Consider the following 19,897-nt stretch of genomic DNA (forward strand, 5'->3'; position numbering starts at 1 on the left):
TGCATTGTTCTAGGACCAATCAGACTGCTGCCTTTTGGATCCTATTGTTCTAGGACCAATCAGACTGCTGCAGTTTGGATCCTATTCAACTCAGTACATAACAGATAGGGTTGATTTTTTTTTTAAAGTGAAAATCTTTGGCAAATATTTTTTGAGATTTCATTGGCAAAATTGTTGAGCTGCTCCCCTCCCGCCCCCTGGCAAAATTTCGAAAGAATTGGACGTTCCCGAGCTATTTATGAGGAAAAGCGGCACGCGATCCATCCGCCCGGATTTTCCCGGGCGCAGAACCCGACACCCCTCGCGCCCCCCCCCCCGGCGTTGGCTGCGTCCCGGGAATTCCGGACGTATGGCAACCCGCCGAAACGAGAGGGGAAGAAAAAAGGGGAACATAAAAAAGAATGCTATATTGTACGCGGAGTCGATTTGTTAGAATCTCAATAACCAGAGGTGGTTTTTTTTTTTTTTTTTTTTGGTGGGGGACGACAATGCGGTCCGGGACACCGCACTCTGCGCTTGCCTCGGAGCGCTCTAGATCTTGGAGCGCCTCAGGCTACGCGAAGGCCGCTGCGCCACCACAGGCGCGGCGGTCCTCCAGCACTAGGGGGCGGCACTCCGCCCCTCGCTCTGTGCAGCCGCTCTGGGCGGCCGCCGCTGGGTACGCATCGCGAGCCACCAAGGCGCATGCGCAGTCGGAGGAGTAGGCGAGGAGGAGGCGGTGGCGGCGAGGCGCTCGCTGCTGGTGGGCCGGCGAAGGCGGCAGGTAAGGCGCGTGAGGGAAGAAGAGTCTCCCCGGGAGGAGAGGCGCGCGCGCGTCCCCTGCGGCCTTTTCCATCTCTCCCTTTCCCTTCGGAAGCGGGGCTCCTTCTACGGCCTCGGTTCCTCTTTCGCGACCGCCGTTCCTCAGCCGCCTCTCGGCTGCTGCCCGCCCTCGGCTGGGCGCCTGTGGCCGCTCACCTCGGACGCCGGCGGAGGAAGGAGGCTCCCGAAAGGCGAAAGGAGCCCGCGCGCAACGCAACACACGCAGCCCTCGCAGGGTTCGAAACTCGCGTTGCTCCAGGCGCATTTGGCGACCGGAAACGCTAGCAGTTTCTGAGCTTTGGGTGCAGCAGCCCTGCGCCTGAGATTTCTGGTGAAACCCGCAGAGTGGAAGGAAAGGAGGACCTTTTTCTGCCTCCCCCTTTCCAGCTACTCTCCGAAGACTGGAGAAGAGACCCTCTTCTCTAATCCACGAGATGATGATGATGATGATGATCATTACTTTTGTATACTGCCCTGTGCCCAGGTCTTAGGGCAGTGCGCGAGGAAAAGATCACAATATAAAAACACAAAATGCATAAGAAAAATAAATCCCCCCCCCCCGTCACACTTTAAAAGGGCATTGAATGTCAATCAGCCAAGGGCCTGGTTAAAAAGGAACGTTTTTGCTTGGTGCCCAAAGGTGTTCAGTGGTACAGGGTTACAGAAGCATCATGTTACAGATGCTTCAGGTTACAGACTCCACTAACCCAGAAATAGTACCTCGAGTTAAGAACTTTGCTTCAGGACGAGAACAGAAATCGCGTGGCGGCAATGGGAGGCCCCATTAGCTAAAGTGGTGCTTCAGGTTAAGAACAGACCTCCGGAACGAATTAAGTTCTTCACCCGAGGTACCACTGTATAATGAAGGTGCCAGCCAACTCTTCCTAGGGAGAGCATTCCACAAACATTGTAGATAGCACAGTGGGAACTTTTTCTCCCTCTTCCCCCACTCCTGCAGGCAGTTTCGAAATTCCCATTGTTCTAGTGGCATTTTGCAACAGCCAATTTCATTAGTGCGAGCAATTTCTGAGCTCTGGGTGCAGCCCTGCGTCTGAGATTTCTGATGAAAACCGCAGAGTGGAAGGAAAGGAGGACCTTTTTCTGCCTCCTTGCTCTCAGCTACTCTCCAAAGACTGGAGAAGAGACCCTTTTAAGAATATTAGGGGGTGGGCAGGGGAAGGACTAGACCATGTGAAAAATGAACGTAATATTTTAGCTGCAATTCGTTCATTTTCAGCTTTGTATTCTTGTTATTTAAAAAAGTGTGCCTAGACATTCCATTGTTGTGCCCATAACCTTGGTTTATAAGGTGCCTTTTAGCTCCTAGTTTCGTATCTCCATTTCTAACACTGATGCCTTCACATTTATACTTTATTCAGGGAGAGCTTAGTAGCAAAAGGAAGCTTTCAGCTGAATACAGAAACAGTGATTCAAGAGCTGAAAGGAGCCAATATATAACACACATTGCGCAGTGGTTACAGTGTTGGATTAGGACAGGGTTTCCCTGTGCCATTTAGCTCCTAGCTTTCATATCTCAGTTTCCAACAATGGCCCCTTGCTTTGAGTCTTGCCTCTGCCCTGAACTTCCTAGGCTGCTACTCATGTCTTTCTCTCAGCCTCAGTCTACCCATCTGTGAAATGGGGTGTGTGTGTGGGCGTGGTGATACTGGCTGACTTTAGGCCCTTGAGCCAACTCCTAGGGGCTGAGATCCCTTTGACCACCCCCCAAAAAATATTTGAGAGGGCTGGCTCCCCTCCCAAAGTTGGTAGGCGTTGCCATTCCAGTGGTGTACATGGACCACATCATGTGATCTGTTATGCGGGGCTGAGGTTAGCTGGGCACCCCCAATATTTTATTCAAGTTGGCACCGCCGTGCTTGATGAAAGGGTCGCCACTGCATAACGCATGTGAAGCTCTTTGCGTGCTTGAAAACATTTTATTTTGTTTGATATTAATCCCATATATGCCCCCTTCCAACTCTACGGTGCAGTGATTCTATGCGCATGTAGGTGTCCTGAGAAGTTCGGGCTGCATGGGTTAAATGAACATCCCAGAGCATTTACAGAGTGTGGTTCCCATGGTTGCTGAGTAGCCCCAGTCAGCTGCCACGCACCTGGAGCTGGGGAAGTCTGAAGTCCCAGCTCCTCCAGGAACTTTGAGCACCGACACTTCTTCCGAGAAATTAAATGCTGCTTAACACATATTAATCTTGTACTCTTGTCAGTCTGAGTGATAACAGGGTACATTCTCCCTCCCCGCCTCATGTATTATGGGTGCGTAAAGCTGAGCATGACAACATTCGTTTGTCTCTTATCCACGTCACCACCAGAGTGGTGAAAGTCTGCATTCTCAAGTCGTCATCAGTGAAGTGGGGATTGGTTTTCTAGATAAAATTTAATAGGAGGTTACAGTGACAACTTCTATGCACGTTAAAGCTACAGCTAAGTCTCCTTAAAAACTTTTTCTGCCTCTTCCTCCTAGGCTATGTCCTTTTCTTTTTATCTACCTAGATTCTGCTACTGTGCCAAATATTTATTGGTTTCTTGCCCTGATCTCTCCTTCTCTGCAGCCTTGGAGCATTCCTTGTATTTCAAGGAAGGGGCAGTGTTCCCAAAAGGCATATGCAGCAAAGCCTACTGGACAATTTCCCCTTCACACCACTTTTGCGTTATTAACATTTACAGACCCATCAAAGTAGAGATTACTCTGCTTCTGTACTGGGTGGGAGGCGTCAGGATGACCTGTTTGTTGAGTCATGGTTGTGATTTCCTTGTGCAAAGTTTGCAGGGAGGTTAGATGATGTTAGCCCATTGCTGATCATTTGTTCTGATTTGTTTGCCCTGCCGCATGAGGCAGCTGTTATCCCACACTTGCTGGTGCATTTTCCTGTCACTTATTGCAAAATCCCATGGGGTGGGTGGGTGGGTTTGCTGTACTTTAATTGTGCAACCCAAATGTGCTGCGGGCACCACTGGCCTCTGTCCCTCTTTCCTTCCCTCCCTCTTCTGATGCCCTCTTGTGTCTCTGCCTCCCAAAGGCTTGCACAGCTGTTTGTTGCATTAGCCCTGGCCGCAAGCTCCCCAGGGGAATGGTGCCTCTGGTGCTGGCCAGGGGATGCTTCCCAGGCCCCTGTGGGGCAGTGTGAGGAGGCACCTCTCTTTGGGGCGGGGGTGGGGAGTTCAGACACACAATTAGCTGACAAAACCTTGTCAGAAAGGAGCATGCACAACTGCTATGAATTTGGAGGCACTACATATATTTAGAGTAGTTCTTAAGGCAGTTTGATGGAGCCTCTGACTGCAAAGAGTTTTAAAAGGGCAGGGTGAATTGAGAACAAAATAATAAATGGGGTTTCATAAGGTAAGTGTCAATTGATGCTTGTTGGGACCACTATCATGCTTTCATGTCCTGCCCCTCTCGTGGGGGTGTGGTAGTAAAGGTTGCTGCATCACTCAGAGGAGAGTGCACATGCTGTCTCTCTCTCTGGAGCATGGCAGGGAATTGTGCCCTGTGACTCTGCCCAGGGAGAGGGCAGAAGCAAGAGAAATCGGAGAGGCTGCAGTCGCCACTCTTGCTTGACAAACCTGGTTTGGCAATGTGGAGAATTTGGACCGTGGGGCTCCCTAGAGGGAGAACGCAGGCCACCCACTTCTTCCATGTGCAGTACAGTAGATGTTCAGGTCGCGAACATGATCCGTGCGGGAGGCACGTTCGTAACCTGCAGCGCCGCATCTGCGCATGCGCGGGTTGCAATTTGGTGCTTCTGCGCATGCGCAACTGCTGAAACCCGGAAGTAACCTGTTCCGGTACTTCTGGGTTTTGGCGGGTCCGTAACCCGGAAAAACACAACCTGAAGCATCTGTAACCCGAGGTATGACTTTATAGTGTGGAGCATTCCAATCTCTTTGGTAACTAAGGTGAAATCTACACACATATAAAAAACGCTGTGAAAATGCTTCTTTTAAATAATGTTTTAAAAAATACATTGAATTTGGCATACATGTTCTCTCTGGTTTCCCCCCTGCATTTATTTACTTCCCCTTTGTTAGATTGTAATCATCATCTAGAAGCAGGAGGCTGACCTTTTTTACTTCGTATAGCTCTGTGTAGGATATCCACTGGTAGATACCACATTCACACCCTTCTCCCAAGTGTTAGCAGTTTGTTTTACAAAAAGAAAATATCAGACAGTGCTCAGTTGAGTTCAGTTATTTTTTTTTGTAAGTGCATGCCTTTAGACTAGGCATTTAAAAAGCAGTAAAGGTCATACCTTTCTTGAATAGTTTAATTAGCGCTTTAGTGTGTGTGTGTGTGTGTGTGTGTGTGTGTGTGTAATTGGCTTGCATTTAAATGGTGGAAATTTAGGTTTTTGAGCTTGGTCTAAATAGATAAATGAGAAGGGGCAGGCGTCAAGGAAAGAAAAAATGGCACTGACCTTGGGAGACTGTGTATAGCCTTGGGAGAGCGTTTGGAGGTGCAGTGAGAGTGTGTTTTGACTATACACAATTTTGGTTTTACACGTGATCCCTGGAACATAATCCCTTGTAAGTTGAAGGTCAACTCAATAGTACTTCCAGTCCATAGTAATTTATACCTTACTGATGAGCAATCCTAAAACTGAGTGTACAGAAAAGTGTTTATAGGGCTTATTCCTATACTTAACATTCTTCGTACAGTTTTCAGTCTTCTCCTGCAATTCTATTCACACGTGCCGGAGACTGAACGCAGAGTACTGAGGACTTGCTTCAGAGTAAGCATGCATGGGAATTGCACTGTTAATATTATAATAAAATATTGTACAGGAGGTCATGGGACAAAGGATTCCTTATTATCTAAGCACTACAGTATTTGCCTTTACAGCTGTAAAATAATAAAAACCACAAGTGTTTGCACTGTAGGCCTGGCTTTTTTGATACGATGGCTTTAAATTGCTGTTTAATTTTCATTCTGAAGGTGAACTGTTAACAGCAGAGTTATTTTGCAGTTGCATGATACAAACATGTACATTTATATTGGGCCCCTGAGCATCTTTATGTATTGAGAGAGAGGGAGATTGTAGCCCTTAAGACTGGTGATAGATATGAAATTCTTCTTCAGGAAATAGAGGAAAACTGCACAGAATTCTGAACCAAAGTTTTTCAATGGTCCACAGTAGCTCCTTAGTTCCTAGAAGCAACTGCATTAAGCAAAACCTCCGAGTCTTGCCTTTCCTGGCATGCAATTTTTGATAGCAGCCAGCTGTGCAGTCTGCATGGGTGAGTTAAATTAAAGCCATGGCTAAAAAATTACCCTCCTGAAGAAGGTAACACCCCCTTTTGATCCTTGAAACGGTTTCCTTCACAACCCCTAGTTTAGCACTAAAGCATCGAACCGAAAATGCATGTGGCCGCCACACATGAATGCCTTATGTGATTTCAGGCCAGAGGCAGAAGTGGGGAAGCATAGCGTGGGAAGCGTAGCGTAGAGAGGAAGCACAGCGGCAGAGCACACACTTTGCATGAAGAACGCCCTGGGTCAAACTCTGGCATCTTCAAAGATCTATGGCCAGCAGAGAGTAGATCATACTGGGCTCGATTAACCAGTTCTCTGGCTCAGTATTTTTGCATTTCTGTATTTTTCCATCTGAAGAAATGCATGCAATCTAGCTTTTAAAAACCACCGTATTTTTCGCTCCATAAGACGCACAGACCATAAGACGCACCTAGTTTTTGGAGGAGGAAAGCAAGAAAAAAATTATTCTGAATCCCAGAAGCCAGAACAGCAAGAGCAATGCTGTTCTGGCTTCTGGGATAGCTGTGCAGCCTGCACTCGCTCCATAAGACGCACACACATTTCCCCTTACTTTTTAGGAGGGAAAAAGTGAGTCTTATAGAGGAATAAATACAGTAAATTGAGAAATTGCTAGCCTACCATTTTTTCTTTAATGGTCCATCTACTGATACACAAATTAATTTTAAAACACCTTTCTTTTGCGTGGGTTGTGTGGAATGAGATCTTTGGTACAAGGCCCGTTGGGAGTGCTGGGCAAAGTCAGGGTTAGCCAGACACCAGGTGTATTTGGCACCTGGCTTTTGACCACTTGCAACCTAGTGAGGATGCCTGGGTGCCAGGATGGCGCCTGACATCTCCACCATCTGGAGGTACGTGCCTGGGAAATCATTGGAACTTGACTATTTTACACACTAAAACCACATCCTGTAGAAATCTACCAGTTACGTTTATCTGCGCAATCAGAATGAATTTCAGAAACCAAAATGCATTTTCCGTGCAGCCTAAGCAGGAGCGGTGTACAGCATTGTAGTTAATTGTTGTAACTTGTCTTCCTTTATTCCACCCCACTTCCCTGCTCACAGTTGTGAAGAATATTCTTACATTAGGAATCATCTGTGTCACCATTCAGAAAAAGAGGCAGGAATAGGCTGATATACAGGCAGACTGCCCTGGATCAAGTGATCCTCTTTAAGTTCTTAACCGAGCTCAATGTTGTCATCTGAACTAGCCGGATATTTAACTGAGAATCAATCACAGTCAGTCCATCATTTGAAAAATAAGACTTTAAAGCTGTCTTGCCCCCAAAGGGAAACTAGACATTCTGTTTTGGCAAGCCTAACCTTGGTTTAAGGAACCATTTGGCATCTTGGCTTGTATTATCTGAGTTTCTAAAACTGGACAAAGTGTCTTCTGTCAACCCCCTTCTCTGTCAGTGGCCCTGGTGGGTTTAATGTGACTGCAGTGGCAGTGATCCAAAGAGCATTAAGCCACCTGTATAATTTCCCACAATGCCCCAGGGTGAACCTGGGCTGGAGGCATTGTGGGAAATTTAAAGAGTGGCTATTCCCAGTCACTTGCCACTGCTCAGAAAGAAGGATCTAGGAGGGGCCCAGGGCAAGCTTTGTCCCTGGGCTCAGCCAGCTTCCCAGAGATAGCAGGTGCTGACATATGCTTTCAAAATCCAGCTATTCTGCAATTACGAAATTGAAAAGGTGAAAGTGCACGCACACTTGGAGAAAAATATCTGAGGACTTGAAAAAAAATACGTCTAATTATTAACCTCCAAAGGAACATGTAATAGAAAAATCATGACCACTGTTCCATAAGAGCTGTTATTATGTTCTCCTTCACAGATTCTAACCTATAGTACTTTTTTGCAGTACAATGTGTAATATTTTGCAAGAGAACTTCCTTGTTTCCTTTCTTTATCTGCTTCTTTAATTTGAGCCAGGCTTGCAAGTGCTGTTAGGATTTGGCACAGCTACATAGAGAAGGGATGGTCTCTGAATATCGGTAAAGCGCCTCTTCTGGTTATGAAATAAAACACCAAATTCAATCCTGCGTAGTCCTTCAAATAAACTTGTACACGGAAGCTGTTTTCTCTTAAGGGAGGTGCAGTTTTTGCAGCAAAGCCAACCAGCTGATTATAGTGCCCTTCCCACTATGCCCTGCAACTCAGTAAACGGAACGAGATATGATCTCTTTCCAGAGACTACATTTGGCATTGATCAGGTCAAGAAAAAATGATAAGGAGTGGAGGTTTGTGGTGGGAAGGTACGGACTCGATAATTGATAAAGAGTTTCATTTGTAGTGCGCTGAGCATGTCCAATGGCAGCTGTATATATCATAGAATCACAGAGTTAGAAGGGACCCTGAGGTTTATCTAGTGCAGTATTATTACTGAAAAAGGGAATCTGCTGCAAATCGCCTGGGACAGTTTCTAGTCGCTGGTGGCAACCTGGCAACATGCTAATGAGCTTGAAGTAGTTGTGTGGAAATGGTATCAGTTATTAAGAAAAACAATTTGTAAATTAGGATTTGCATATCTGATGCCTAATGGCGTGATGTCAACTGTTCTAACGTTTTATGTATAAGTAACAAGATTATTTCACATTAAGTTGGATTAACTTGAATGCTGAGAATAAAGATTTGAGAAGCAGTGTTGACCAGTGACAGAAATTAGGCATTTCCTCAGGGGCAGTGTTAGAAACTCAGATATATAAGATAATCACCAAATGGCACCTTAAACCTGGATTACGGTCACCACAATGGAATATCCAGTCACTTTTTTGCAATGAAATTGCTTATTATTATCATTGTTATTATTATTTCTATGCTACTTTATATTTTAAAGAAAAAATATTGAAGTGGTTTACAACACATTAAAATATCAAATACAGCAATCCAGAATAAAACACATTCCAGGAAAATATTTCAGATCCTTCTCTAAGTGACATTTTGCCTTCCCCATATTCATTTACCTGTTTAATTTATAGAGTTGCCCCACAGCAGAAATACTCTAGGAAGTAGTAGAAATACTCTAGGTGTAGTGGTGACATTGGGCCAGTCACAGTCTCTTATCCTACCTCACAGGGTCATTGTAGGAATTAACTGAGGAGGTGAGAGAACCATGTACTCCTTGGAGAAAAAGGTAGGATAGAAATGCAAACAAATAAGCTCTTCTGCTTACCTTACCTGCTTAAGAAATCTGGAGGGGCCAGCCAGATGGAGATGTCAGCTGCCATCCTGGCATCCAGACATCTCTATGTGGTCGCAATTGGACCTGTGCTAGATGCAAATGGCGCCTGGCTAATTTCTATCACAGGTTACAATTGGCTGCCATTCTCTTTTTATTTATGTTTTTCACTCCTCACCCTTTTCTTTTTCACAACTCTATTCAATAACTCAACCCTAAAATATTAGATTAGCTTTCCCCAACAGTTGTTGAGGGCTCCCAGTTCCTCCCATCTCCAACCATTGGTCATGCTGGCTGGGCCTGATGGAAGCTGCAGTCTGAAAATCTGAAGGTCACCAGGATGGGCAGGGCTGTGTGCAGATTTATGAAGGCTGCAAGCTTGTAGACATTTCCCTGGGGAGTAAGCTTTATGGGATTAATGGGGACTTCCTTCTGAAGAAGTGTGTTGCATGATAAGATGCCTCAAGTGTAGCTGCTGTCTAAGTGCCAGTAAGGAATAATATATATATTTTAAAACTTATACCTGAAACAAAGTAGAAGACATTTTTTTTGTATTAAAGGCTGTCGATCCGCCCCCCCCCCATGCTTTTCAGGTTTAAGCGGGCCAGAATGATCATGTTTTACAATCTTGCATGGGCACGCATGCGGTAGTTACTTATTACTAAATTAGGAATGATTAAGACAGGCTGGTGTTTTTAATACTGGTGCACCTGCTGTGTGTAATTGCAGCCTGCCGCGGGTAAAAACCGTAAAGATTTTAGTGAATAGTTTTTCATCTTACCCGCAAATAGCTTTTTCGGAAGTTTCATTTGAGCAGTTTCTAAGAGGGCATTCTCCTCTCCCCGCCCCATACCAAATAGTTCTAGGAACCATATTTTAGCTTCTGTTTCTGTACATTGGGTGAAAGGTCTACATCAGAATCTGCATTTGATTGTAAAAAGAGGTTTTATTCCATTAAAAAAAAATGCATTAGTATAGCAGTTACCTTAGGTGCACAGACTTGTGGAGAGGCTCCTTTAAAATCACTGGGATTTGCATCTGAGTCAACATGCCTTGTTGGATCAAGCTGCAAAAAGAGAAGTTTCTAGAAAAAGTTGCTTCTTAAGATTTGGAAGCGTGGGAGCAGCAATTGTGAAATTGGGTAGGTAGGCTGTTAATCTAACCCTGGGCAAGCCCTTTTCCCTCCAACACATGTAAAGATAAGGAAGAAAATCATGTTTGAGCAAGGACATTGGGAGGAATGTGAATTTTCTGTTTCTCTGATAATGACCCTCCTTTGCTGTAAGAGCTCCCAAGCAGCCAAAGCTCCCATTATATTCCCTAATGCGGAGAGGAGTGGCTTTCTCTTTCTCACCCCAAAAAGGATTTTTTTTCACTTCAGTATTTATTGATCTGAATGAGGAAAAAATGTGGGGAATGATGAACCTTGTGAATGCTCTGGGCCAAAGTAACATCATTCCAGAATTTCTTAACACTGATTGCTTTTCAGAGAGTCAGATCTGGCTTATCCAGTTTTAAAGAAAATGCTATGTGGAAAGGAAACATTCTGTATGGAAAATAGCAGGAGAGATGGGCTTTAATGGGTGATTGCTGATTTAAAAGTAAGGATTTGTGGGCTGGCAAATAGGGAATAGGTTAATAGTTAAGTAAAAGTCTAGCAGGAACTGAAAATAAGCAGCCAGTGGGAAATGAAGAGGAAGAAAATTGGGGGGGGGGGGGGAATCAAGATAAAATGCTAAAATATTTTAAGTTTTTTGAAATGTAATTTGGAAACGTATGTACTATTGAGCCAGCTAATACGGGTGGGAAGTGAAACATTGAGGAAGTAGGGTGGGAAGTCACTTTTAAATTTGTATGAAATTTGAATTAATGTGATGTTAAATTTGTTAAATTTTTTGAAAAGTAATAAAAATTAATAAACAAAAAAGAAAGTAAGTAAACATTCTTCACTGGAATGTTGTGAAGATATAGATGAGGGAAGATCCATGTACGTAACCATGTTCTCCTTGGAGAAGAGGTAGAATAGAAATGTCATAAGTATAGTCATACCTCGGGTTGTGATCGCTGTCGATTGCGCATTTTCAGGTTACAGACGCGCTGAAACCCAGAAGTACCAGAACAGCGCTTGTGCATGTGCAGAAGCACTAAATCGCTCTTTGTGCATGCGCAGAAGCGCCAAATTGTGTTGTGCATGCACAGACGCGGCGCTGCACTGTGGGTTGCAAATGTGCCTCCCTCACAGATCACGTTCGCAACCGGAGCTGCCACTGTACATAAATTATTGTTTAATGTTGATTTGAACAAGAAGATCTGAGAATGCAGTTTATAAACTGCAATTTCTGGAAGCTGCATTAAGGTTTCGTTACACTAAAGTGGTGTATAAATTTTATGAACTCCTCTCATGTTCAGTGCTGTAGATCACCATTACCGGGATTTCAAAGGCGGAATTGACATCAATGGACGCATTTAGACATAGCAGTAAACCATAGACCAGCTTTGGGTTTGTATGTAAGGTAATAAATTTGGAGCCGGATCTGTAACAAACTTCCGTTTCTGATTTTCTCCAAATGTGGGGAGGCTGGTTTATAGTAACAAGAGAGTTTAGGTGTTTTGATAACAGCAATCAGTAGTTCGTTTCTCGAACTGGAACCTGGCCTGTTATCTCCTCGAGGGGCTTGGAATGCTTGGATACCAATCCTTGTTTTGATCAATTAAAGGGTATATCTTCCTTCCAAACCATGCAGGTTCCTTGTGTACTTCCTTCCGATTGCACTTGCAATTAAGCTACCTATTTTCCCCTGAGAGAGGCAAAGGCGTATGATGTAACTGCAATTACTTTCAGTTCTAACTATGTCTTTTGATGAATTGTACGACATAGTGCGTAACAAGTGAGATAATTGCTTTTCTCTTTTGAGAATGTATTTCCCCACCCACCCATTCATTAATGAATGAGCTGTTCCCCTCCCCATTGAATGCAGGTAATATCTTAAATGGAGAGATTCATTCAGCGTAACTAAACATTTTCTTCAAACATGGGCTTGATTCATATCTCATACCAAACTATGAGTGTCCAAATGATAGGACTTTTCTATGCTTTCCCCGATTTTTTAATGATTTATTTATTGTAATACCCCCCCTTGCCATACGTCTGGGTTTTCCTGGACATTTTGCCAATTTAGTAAAAATCCACCAGGCCACAGAATGGCTGCCCAATTCCCGGATGTGTCCAGGAAAACCTGGATGTTTGGCAGCCATACCAAATGAGCCTTGTGTTTGCATGCTCCCTGCTTCCCTCACAAACTTTATCTCTCTCACTTCCCCATTCATGCAGAGCATCGTCTGCCATTTTATCCAAATTTTGCATACTATAGAGCAGGGTTTAGCTAAGGAGTCCTGCCAGTGGAAGCCTTGTTCAAGGACTTTCACTTGCACCACGGGGCTTCCCACTGCCTTGGAAGTTAGCTCTTGGGCAGTCAGACTTATCTAGTTTATATATCAAAGAATGAAACTTGTATGCTTCCCAGCATTAGAAATTTGCCAGGCGCGTTTTGCATCTGGCTATTAGCCACTTGTGACCAAGTGACGATGACCAGGCAGCAGGATGGCACCTGACATCTTGGCCATCTGAAGGTGCATGCCCAGCAACACATCCTGTAGAATTCTCTCCACTATATTTTATCTGCATAATCAGAACGAATTTCAGGAACCAAAACGTACTATTGAAAAATACGACTTTCGAGCCATCAGTTGGCAACTAGGCATTCCGTTTTGGTGACTGTAACCCTGGTTTAAGGCACCTAGCTTATACATCTGAGTTTGTAACACTGATGCTGTCCACCTTCTGGGGCTTCTCATGCACAGAAGTAACCTGGCCACAGTTATCCATGTCTGATGAACTCCACAATAGACCACCGCAACAACTTTTATGTGGGGCTTCCTTTTAAAGAGTTTTTGGTGTGGCACTGAAAACTGCTTTGCTTTCCAGTTTTCCTTACCTCAATACATTACAGTAGTACCTCTGGTTACGTACTTAATTCGTTCCGGAGGTCCGCTCTTAACCTGAAACTGTTCTTAACCTGAAGCACCACTTTAGCTAATGGGGCCTCCCACTGCTGCCGCCACCCAATTTCTGTTCTCATCCTGAAGCAAAGTTCTTAACCCAAGGTACTATTTCTGGGTTAGCGGAGTCTGTAACCTGAAGCGTATGTAACCTGAAGCGTATGTAACCCGAGGTACCACTGTACATGTTTATTTCATTTTAGACTATTTATTATAGAGAAATATTTATCAACTTATTTTACTGTTTAGTTCTACTAGAATCAGAGATTCCCAAGTCATTGGCATCAAGGCAGAATTAACTTCCTGATAGTTTCACAAATGAGCATCCCATGTTTTTCTAACTCAGTGAGAACACTTTGAATTGATTTAACTAACATAGCATTTTGCCTTTTGTTTTTCTGTGTCCTCTAATCTCCAGCATTCATACAAGAACTGCATTGTTATTTGACTGAGTGTGCACTTTCCCCTTGTTCTACAAGTATCTAATGCTGCATTCTAATCTGCCTGATAGTTAAAGGGGCGGATGGAAAAACCTGTTTCCTGGTCAAAACCAGTGTTAGAAACTCAGATATAAAAGCTAGACTCCAAATGGCCGCCCAAACAAAATGTCTAGTTTCCATTTTGGGGCAAGATGGCTCAAAAGTCTTATTTTTCAAATGATGGACTGACTGCGATTCATTCTCAGCTAAACACCTGGCTAGTTCAGATGACGACTTTGAGCCTAGGTTAAGAACTTTGAAAACTTAAAGAAGAAAAATCACTTGATCCAGGGACAGTCCACATATGTATTGGCCTATTCCGACCTCTTTTTCTTATTGGTGACTGCTCCTGCTCAGGCTGCACAGAAAAGGCATTTTGTTGTCTGAAATTCATTCCGATTGTGCGGATTAAATATAACTGATAGAATTCTACAGGGCGGGGTATTTGTGTGTGAAAACAGCCCAGATCCAAGGATCCCCAGATGGTGGAGATGTCAGGCCTCATCCTGGTGCCCAGGCATCCTCACTTGGTCACAAGTGGTTGAAAGCCAGGTGCCAAATGCCCCTGGAGCCTGGCTATAATTTTGAACACTGGATTCAGCTGAAAGCTGAGTAAGCTCTCCCTGGTAAACTCTCCCTGAATAAAGTGAATGTGAAGGCATCAGTGTTAGAAATTGAGATGAAAGCTAGTAGCGACATGGCACCTTAAACCGAGGTTATGGGCTCAACAACGGAACACTGGAAGGTGTGTAGATATGCCTGTCAACCCCTGCCCTCAGGAAAAGTGTTGGCACTAGGATGTACATAGAGAAAGTAGAGCACAAATTGTGTGCAACTTTCATAATTTGCCAGGCGCATTTTGCACCGGGCTATCAGCCACTTGTTTACCTTCCCGCCGGGAAGCACTTTGACATGCTTTCGAACTGCTAGGTTGGCAGGAGCAGGGACCAAGCAATGGGAGCTTACCCCGTCACGGGGATTCGAACGTTTCCGTGCGGTGCTCTGGTTCGCCAGAAGCAGCTTAGTCATGCTGGCCACATGACCCGGCAGCTGTCTGCAGACAAACTCGGGCTCCCTCGGCCAATAAAGTGAGATGAGCGCTGCAACCCCAGAGTCTGCCACGACTGGACCTAACGGTCAGGGTCCCTTTACTTGTAACCAAGTGAAGATGTCCGAGCGCCAGGATGGCACCTGACATCTCCACCATCTGGAGGTGCCTGCCTGGGGATCCTGGGATCTCGACTGTTTTCACACACCAGCAAAACATCCTGTAGAATTCTCTCTGCTATATTTTATGTGCACAATGAGAACGAATTTCAGGAACCCAAAAGGTGTATTTAAAAATACAACTTTTGAGCCTCCTGGCTCCCAAATAGCAACTAGACATTCCGTTTTGGTGACTGTAACCCTGGTTTAAGGAGCCTTTTGGTGCCTAGGTTATATATCTGAAGATCTAACACTGCTTGTGTGGAAGAAGTGAAACTTTTTCTAGGTGGTAGGGACTGCTTCGGAAGCAAAGGCAAACTTATATTGTTGGCTGTTAATAGGAAGTGGAGGAGGCGTTCGATCAGGAAATGTCAGTGGGGGAAAAGGCACAGAGGCAAAGAGGACTGAATATTCAGTGATCTGAGAAGCAAGAACATGAGGGAAGAATGAGGAAAACACTGCTGACTTTGCTGATTCACGTGACTGATAGAATCACCATGTATTTTCAGGGTGACTGTGGTGAAAAAGGGATGAAAAATGTTTACATTTTCCGAGGGTATTATAGTACCCTACCGGACGTTGCCATCGGGTCAGGTTTCTAGATAGCTTTGTTTAAAAAATTGCAGAAGCCTTAGATCAGTCTCTCTCCATGTCATGCAAATATGGATGTAAGACCTCTGGGTTTTCCAAACTTCCTGCTATTATATGTCCCCCTTTTCCAGCGGCGGTCCTGGTTTCTGATCTGATCCTGCTTTCCATTAGGCTGTCCCTATTTTCATCGGAAAAATAATGGAGGGTATGGAGTTATGCAAGGAGGTCAGGAGGATATAAGTATATATACAACCTTTAGAAGACATCTGAAGGTAGCCCTGTATAGGGAAGTTATTTTTTAATGTTTTATTATGTTTTTATCTATGTTGGAAGCTGCCCAGAGTGGCTGGGCAACTCAGTCAGATGACCAGGGTATGTATGTATAATGTATGTATGAATGAATGAATGAATAGGATGTCCCTATTCTCATCAGAGAAATGTTGGAGAGTATGTTATAAAGCCTCTGCAGGCACATTTTAAAATTTTATATATTCATTTTGTAATGAAATCGTATTTTTACTTAATCGTTGCAAGCCACCCAAATAACTACTTTATAGCATACAGACACATAGTTAAATAAGCAAACCACTCACTGGTTTAATCTGGATGAATTTCATAAAAATCAACTGAAGTACAGCTGAGTTATAGCGGTTTAAAATGTCCGAAGCGCTGAACTTGCAACTGGTTTATTTGTTCTTTTTAATGCCAAGGGACGGGGTTGGGGCAGCAGACTCAGGAGAAGTATTAGTGCATAGAGATGTGGGTTCTAAGCGATCAGAGTAAGCAAGACCGTGGAATGTATATTCAACTGTTCACCTGGTCACCATAGGCAACCACAAATTCTGCCTAGGCGAGTATGCATAATTTCCCCCCAGGTGAGTGTTTGGGCTGGCAGAGAGGCAAGGATGCTCTGCAAGCCAAGCCCAATTGGTTTCTGCAGTGGAAGTGAAATTGCTTCTTCTCCCTCATCCTGGAAGCTGATCAGGCTAGCATGGCTGAGGTGTTCAGCATGTTCTGTTGCCAACCCCATCTCACCTGCCAGCTAGGGTAAAACGAAGATGGTAGGCATGTCTGGAACCAGCTTTGGGGGGGGGGGGGCAATTTCCCTGTAGGCAGTGTTAGAAAAGGGAAAAAGGGAAAAGGTAAAGGACCCCTGGATGGTTAAGTCCAGTCAAAGGCGACTGGGGTTGCGGAGCTCATCTCGCTTTCAGGCCAAGGGAGCCGGCGTTTGTCCACAGACAGCTTTCCGGGTCATGTGGCCAGCATGACTAAACCGCTTCTGGCACAAAGGAACACCATGATGGAAACCAGAGTGAATGAAAACGCTGTTTACCTTCCCCCTGCAGCCGTACCTATTGATCTACTTGCACTCGTGTGCTTTCAAACTGCTAGGTTGGCAGGAGTTGGGACAGAGCAATGGGAGCTCACTCCGTCATGGGGATTCGAACCACCAACCTTCTGATCGGCAAACCCAAGAGGCTCAGTGGTTTAGACCACAGCGCCTTTTAGGCAGTGTTAGAATCTGAGATATGAAAGCTAGGAGCTAAATGGCACCTTAAACCTAGGTAGTGGGCACAACAATGGGATGTCTAGGCGTGCTTTTTTTTACAACAAGCCTAATGAACTGCAGCTAAAATACTATGTTTATTTTTCACATGGTCTAGTCCTTCCCCTGCCCACCCCCCCTGATATTCTTCAGAGGGTCTCTTCTCCAGTCTTCTGAGAGTAGCTGGAAGTGGGGAGGCAGAAAAGGGTCCTCCTTTCCTTCCACATTGCAGTTTTAATTGAAATCTTAGGTGCAACACTGCACCCAGAGCTCATAAACTAAATAAGTGCACCTAGAACAATGGGAATTTTGAAACTGCCTGCAGGAGGGGTGGGAGAAGAGGGAGAAAAAGTCCCCACTGTGCTATCTGCAATGGCTCCCTGTTTGTGGAATGCTCTCCCTAGGGAGAGTTGGCTGGCACCTTCATTATAAACCTTAACCAGGCCTTTGGCTGATTGACATCCAATGCCCTTCAAAAATGTGATGGGGAGGGGGGATTTGTTTTTATTATGTAGTTTATGTTCTTATATTGTGATTTATTTTTTTGTGCACTGCCCTAAGACCTGGGTATAGGGCGGTGTACAAAAGTAATAATAATAAATAATAATAATAATTAGTGGAGGAACTGGAAGATTGGGGCGACAAGGGGAAAGTCCGAGGGGAAAGCATGGCAGGAACTACAAATAAAAAAAATGGCCTGCTTAAGAGGGATAAAATTTCCTGCATTTCAAGGTGAGGTCTATTCACTTTCCATTTTGATGCTTTAGATGCTGGAATTTGTACAGCACCTCAACCTTGACTCTTCTCTTTTACATTGAACTCCCTTTTTCTTTTCTCTTATTTTTTGTTCTTTCTTTCTTTTTCTTTTTCCTTTCTGTTCCCTGAATGGTTCAGAAAGAGTTCCCAACTCTGCTTGGTGATGTGGAACAATTAAAAGATAATGCAGGCTTTGGTCATAGGCTTAGCAGTGGAAAATATTGTGGCTTAATTCAGACAAATTATGGTTTCTGCTGCAGCTGAGCAGATGTGATGCTATAAAATGATCTGATTAACAGCACGTTTATGAGACTGCACAAACTGAACTGCTTTGAAATTGGAGTTTTAAAATAAGTTAATTTTAGTGAAATGGAAACGTGGAATAAATTGGCTCTTACAGGCATATTTTAAATTACGTTTATGTGCGGAAAGCCTATTGAAAGCATTGCTTGGATTTTGAAATACCTGCTCAGGGAATTCTACAAGGGTGGGAGATGACCAATTTTCCAGAAATTGTCGCTGCATGTTAGAATTCCAGATGGTCAAGTCTTGGTGTAGAAATCGGTGCATCTGCGGTAAAACATTCAACTGAAGCTGGGTTGCAGGCAGCAGATCCTGTTGAACCAGATCTCTATCTTGGAAAAATATCAGTGTGCACCAACCTGCTTTTATATTTGGTTTACGCTGTGAGCATCAGAGAGAAGGAAGGTGCACGTGCCTTTTGAGATTAGCTCTGTTCCAGCCTGGAGAATGTAGGAAGAGCTACAAACAATCTTCCTCCACATTTGAATTAATGCTAATCTAGCTGTGCCAGAGTCCTGGCTTTTAGCCCAGTGCCCTACTTTATTGAGCGGGAAAAGGCTCCTTAGAATGGGCTCCCCCTCCCTATTTTTATGAAATTTTAATTTAGGAGCATTCGGTGAAAGACAAAATTAGCGAGGAGTATGTGGAACTGGTAAAGTTGTGATACTTTAGTTTCTTGGTTTCGCCAGTGTTGTACACGTGTACGTAGAATCGAGTTATTCAACAACAGCCTTGAGCATGCAGGGGGAAAAAATCATTATATTAATATTAAGACTGGAATCCTAGGAGCTATTTTAGGCACAATCAAAAGCTTGCAGGCACCCTCTGGGAAATTGACTCTTCCTTTTTGAGAACTGGGCCCCTGTGTCATATATTGCAAAGTGCTTTTGAAATCTCTGTGGGATTTCAAAACTCTTTTGCATGCAGCATGGGGGACTATTCAAAGCACTTCAGCACTCAGAACTAGGTTTCGTTTTTTGCACCTTCTTGGTTTCGATAGTAGTACAGTTGGCGTGATTCTTCCTGTGCAAACATTTTTCACTGAGTGAGTGTATGCCAAATGAGCGCAGATGGTTTATTCTGATTTCTCCCCCCCTTCCCTCCCTAGCCTTTATTTTTAATCCATACAGCATATAATCTATTTGGAATTGGTAGGTGCAAATGAATACAGCTCATGGTGCATATTCACAATTCAATTGCAATACGAATGAAAATAGATACATTTATCAATTGCAATACAAATGAAAATAGATACATTTATTGATTTCCATAGGAGAGTTCGTAGAGCACTTGTAACCTCTAACAAATCCCATGGCTTCTCTTTTTAATGTTCTGTAATGTTGCCTCTTCTTACCTAATAAAAGTTGTGCAGTGTTGCAGTGTTCCAAGGAAAACAGAAGTATGGTACTTTGGGTTAAGTACTTAATTCGTTCCGGAGGTCCGTTCTTAACCTGAAACTGTTCTTAACCTGAAGCACCACTTTAGCTAATGCGGCCTCCTGCTGCCGCCGCGCCGCTGCTGCATGATTTCTGTTCTCATCCTGAAGCAAAGTTCTTAACCTGAGGTATCATTCCTGGGTTAGTGGAGTCTGTAACCTGAAGCGTATGTAACCTGAAGTGTATGTAACCTGAGGTATCACTGTATGGGGCTCAGAGTGCCCAACCTAAAATGAACTGTATACAGATAA

General features: G+C 44.1%; 1 protein-coding gene across 1 annotated transcript in view; it reads left to right on the plus strand.

Moving 5' to 3' along the window:
* The first annotated feature begins 650 nt into the window (after positions 1-650).
* FAM3C (FAM3 metabolism regulating signaling molecule C) overlaps positions 651-19,897 on the plus strand; it is a 37,264-nt gene continuing 18,017 nt past the window's right edge. The window contains exon 1 of the mRNA XM_077935860.1: positions 651-763. The gene's annotated coding sequence lies outside the window, so the exon portion shown is untranslated. The remainder of the gene's footprint in view (positions 764-19,897) is intronic.

This window comes from Podarcis muralis, chromosome 10 (assembly GCF_964188315.1).
Source record: "Podarcis muralis chromosome 10, rPodMur119.hap1.1, whole genome shotgun sequence".
NCBI classification, from domain to species: Eukaryota; Metazoa; Chordata; class Lepidosauria; order Squamata; family Lacertidae; genus Podarcis; species Podarcis muralis.